Raw genomic sequence first — 4,898 nt, 5'->3', positions numbered from 1 at the left:
AAGTTGTTTTCTTTTATACATATGTTTTTCAGGTTCATGTCCCAAGATCATGGTGAACCTAATGGTTATTAGCAGGAGACATTTCTGGTATCCAGGTAAGTGAGGATACGCACCTTCATCGCATCACAGACCACCCAGTCTTCACATACTGACGTACGTGATATTGGTTCTTGTTTGACCGTGGGATTTTTTTTTTTTTTTGTAGGTTTTCAGGTAAGAAATGATAATGTTTTACCAGTTACAGAAACCGTGTTATCCTACTGTTTCATATTTTAGAAAAAATTTATGTTTAATCATGTGAGTGTTGAGCAATTTGCAGATATCCATTTAATTATTATGAAGGTACAAATCACAGTAGTACCGTGGTTTGGGTGTTTTTGTTTGTTTTTGTGTTTGTGTTTGTTTGCTTGCAGGTGAGCATTCAAGAGATAACGGTGTCTCTAATAATGAGGTAGGCCTACCTAAGATTCTAGGTAGATATAATGAGTCCTGGGATGCCTGGGTGGCTCAGTCAGTTAAGCGTCTGCCTTCAGCTCAGGTCATGATCCCAGAGTCCTGGGATCGAGTCCTGCATTGGGTTTCTTGCTCAGCGGGGACCCTGCTTCTCCCTCTGCTGCTCCCCCTGCTTGTGCTCTCTCTCTGACAAATAAATAAAATCTTTAAAGAAAAATTTAAAGAGTCCTGCAGTGATGCTAGTGACAAGGTTATTATCAGGTTCCAGGTAATAATAGGTGTGTCATAACATATCTGTCACGATGTGTTCTTGAGGTTACTGTTAAGATAGCGTGGTAATCCTCATAATGGTCATTAAAGGGATTTTGTTTGTATCCCTTTAAGTATGTGATGTTGATAGCCTTCTCCATGCTGTAGGTCATCTAATATTCAAACATCTGAGTAAGTGTGGATGGTATTCCTAATCTTGTATCGCTATGTGTTTTTGCAGTTATTCAGGTAAGAGATGATATTGTCAATACTAGTAAGCGTTAGCCCTTGTTATTTTAAAGTTTAGATATAATGTTTGTATAACATCATTAATGACTGAGATTACATGAGTGTCCAGGAAAGTTATTATTTTGCCCATCACCTCCTTATTGACCATGGCTTCTTACAGTTATCTTGTCAAGACTGTATTGTGTCTCTAACTGGGGGGTTGACCTTGACCTTCTGCAAGTTTCCTGGTAGATTTGATAGGCCTCCTAAATTTGATGGGAAGTTGCAGGTGTTCAGGTAATACATGTATTCTTAACACAGTTTTTACCATGAATTTTTATAGACTCCAATCAAGAGATGATGGAAGGTCTTCGAGAAAATATACCAGAAAAATCCCAAATTAAATACTACAGTCATGATGAGCACCAGGTAATGTATGGAATTCTTGAATCACTATATTGTACACCTCAATAGTTTTGTAACACTGTTTATTGGAATTAAAACTTAAAAATACATAAAGGGATTCAAAAACAATTCCAGGGAAAAATGACCTATTCAAGTCGTGTAACGATATTTTCAGTTTCCAATAGCTGCCTGTGAAAAAAATCTTGCTCAAAATTCAAAAAATGAGAAAAATGTACTCCATATGAATGACTGAATAACTTGAACTTGTGCTGGTGAGAAAATAAAATTGAATGAATGAATGAATGAATTCTATTGTTAGTTGAACCATCATCTCTTGATTTGTATTTTTGCAGATACCCACTCAAGAGGAGATAATGTCTTGTCCCTGGATGTTTGCAAGTATTTGGATAGATTTTATGGTTCCTTTTAAGTCTGCAGTGCTCATTAGACTTTCAGGTGTCCAGGTTATGGAATTATCGTTAAACACTGTGCTCTTTGGCTTTTGTAGATTCCAGTTAAGAGATTGTTGAGAACTTCCGTGTGGTATTGAAGGCAAAATTTCGTTTGCTCTAAGTACAAGATAATGGTGTTTATACCCAGAGTTAGAGCTCATGAAATCTTGCACATAATCAGGCAGACCATGTTGGTGTTCTGAAGCGAGCATAGTGACCATGTTTGTGAGTGTTCGTAAGTTGTAAGCAGCGATCAGGGAAGTTTTGCAGATATCCTGTCACACTATGAAAGTATCTCTAACTAAGGTGTTTTTCTTGGAAATTTGTAGATGTCCAGCTAAGAGTTGATGGTATCCCTAATCAAGATAATGACCGTGGGATTTTGCAGTTATCCAAGCAAGAGATGACGTGTCCCTACCGTGATCTTGATCCTATGCCTTTCTAGGTATTCAGGTAAAAGATGGTATTTGTCTGAATATGTTATTGACCATGGGGCTTTTACTGGTATGCAGGCAGATGATGATTATGTCTGTATCTATAGTGCTGACCTTTGAATTTTATATGTATCTAGGTAAGAGTTGATCTGTCCCTTACCATGCTAGTGGCCTTGGGATATTTTAGTTGTGTAGACAAGGAGTGGGGTGTCCTTAACTATGTTAGTTACCATGAGATTTTGCAGGTATCCAGGTAAGATGTCACGTATCTACAACATATTATTTCTCTTTGGATTTTGTAGATATTCTGAGAAGAGATGATGGTGTTCCTAACAACACTAATGACCCAGGATTCTGCACATACCCAGTGAAGAGATGATGGCATCTCTACCAACATTGGTGTCTATGGAAATGAAAGAAATGGAATGCTTTTTTTGATTAGCTATATAATTTGTTAAAAGAATTTTAACTTTCAATGACTATTAAATATTATTCACAATCGTATTTTCTTATATCCATTTGTTTATTCAATTTCTCCATAATGACATTTGCATCAGGAATCTTAAGGCCCATGTTTATGAAATATGTTAATATCTTGGAGCCATCAATACAGATAGACTTCATATGAAATGTGATTATTTCCTAAAGAAAACTAGTCTATAAACCCAATTCTTTAGTTAAAGGGTTGGGGGAACCAAGAAAGAGGAATATTGGTATACATATTATGGGCAAAAAACATCTGTACTCTCACCCTCCTGATGTGAATAGGCATTAGATGATATGTTAGGAAAATACGTGAAACATGATAGAGATTAATGGGACACATATCTCTTGTCTAATTATTCAGTTATTAAATTATTATTTAGCTTATTATATCATTGACACATAGAAAATGAAAGCTGAATAAGTATTTGGGGATCGTTTAGCCCAACACCACCATGAATGAGAGAGCCCTGAGTGCAGAGAGGTTAATCAAGGTCACACAGCTGTCTAGTTGTGATGTGCTCTTTCCGTTATCCTGTTTTCTTGGTTTGAAAACCTGAGGCCGATTAAAAAGCAATAAGGCAAGGCAAGTGCTTGTTCGAATCAATACGGCTCAGGAAATGCACTTCAATCAGCCAGCCTATTCATCATGCACCTTGCTTTTTTGTTCATATATTCAGTATAAAATTCTCCTTAGCCCCGGGTCTCCGTCCTAAACCTCCAGGTACACATGTCTCCTATGAAGGGAAGCAGCCTAGTCTGAATTTCGGTTCAGCCAAGTGGGATTCCTATGAACTTCTGTTCTCTGATATAACGGTCCTGAGATCTATTTACAGCCATTGTTCTCTGCATTTCAAAACCATTGAACATAATGTCAGAGCAAGACCCGGTAGGTATAATTTCTAGGAAAAGAGAAGTAAAGGGTTTAATCTGCAACAGTGGATGATGATAATGATGGAGAAAGAAAATTAAAGAGACGAGGCTGAGCAAACTTGACAAGACGCCCTCACCCCATGCACCTCAGGCCATGCACATAGTAGGCACTCAGTACTTTTTAAAGTAAATGAATGCTTCTTGATAGTTTGGACAGTTGTGGATCAGCCCACTCAGCCGCCGTTCTTTCTTCCAGTGTGTGAAGGCAAGAGTGCTAAAAACTCCCATTTCCCGGACTCCTGGCCACACGGATGTGAGTATGCTTCAGATTCCGTCATCTGATGTAAAAGTATGTTTAACTTTTACTGGAATTAAGTCGGAGGTAGACGGGCAAGGTGCGCACCGCCATTTTACTGGCACGGATTGTGGCAGGGCTCCCGTGGTTCTAGACAGATGTGTTTGAGGAGCTTGGAATTCATAAAACAGGTAAGCCAAAGCTGGAGATGTAGCTCAGGGTCCAGTATGCTATTTAAGGAAACATTCTTTCATCTTCCCATTTTTCTCCTTTTAGTTTTTGAAAAATTTACAGACCATATTGTCACAGAGATAAGAGGTTGAAAAAGGAAAAGCCAACCATTACACCACCCACTGAAACACATAAAGAACCAAGGAAAATTATAAGTGTTTATCAGTCATTATCCATATTAATACATCTTACATAGTTACCATACGGTTGAAATAATTTGGGGAAGATTTCTTTTCAAATTGTAAATATACGCACATATTTTAATATCTAGAAAATTGCAAAAATGACAAGGGAAAATTAAACGTGAATCTGTGCACGTAGAAGTCCCTCATTCAACACCACCGGTAGGTACACTGCCATGCCCCGGGGATCAACAGTGAAGAAGCTAGACAATGTCCATGCCCTAAGGAAGATTCCCTTTTCTAGTATGTTACAATTCCAGTGATCCATACATCCGGTGGCCACGTTATTTCAGCATTTCGTTGTCCCAGCATAATTTTTAATGGCTCTCACTCTCAAGGGTGTCTCAGTTTGGACAATACATTAAATGGATACCCTGGATATAATAATATACAAGTGAAGATATACTTTAATTAGAGTGATAAGTTCTATAAAAACAAGGTAAGGTGATACTAACTGGGGAAAGGGACTACTTTAGTGTGAGTGGTCAAGGAGGTCCTCTCTGAGGAGAGCTAAGACAGTGAAAAGAAAGAGCCAGTCAGGGGGAGATCGAAGGGGTGAACATTCTAGGAATAGCAAATGCAAGCAGACGAGTGGGGAGGACAGAAAGAGGCA

General features: G+C 38.3%; 1 long non-coding RNA gene across 1 annotated transcript; it reads left to right on the top strand.

Annotated features, from left to right (window-relative positions):
* Nucleotides 1-604: 604 nt before the first annotated feature.
* Nucleotides 605-2,725, top strand: LOC103668104. The gene is made up of 3 exons (XR_569938.2): nt 605-1,359; nt 1,689-2,240; nt 2,524-2,725. It is a non-coding gene; the product is annotated as an uncharacterized LOC103668104 (long non-coding RNA).
* Nucleotides 2,726-4,898: the final 2,173 nt, after the last annotated feature.

This window comes from Ursus maritimus (assembly GCF_017311325.1).
Source record: "Ursus maritimus isolate PB19 chromosome X unlocalized genomic scaffold, ASM1731132v1 scaffold_X1, whole genome shotgun sequence".
NCBI lineage: Eukaryota > Metazoa > Chordata > Mammalia > Carnivora > Ursidae > Ursus > Ursus maritimus.
Note: the sequence above shows the minus strand (reverse complement) of the source record. Positions and strands in the feature narration are given on the sequence as shown.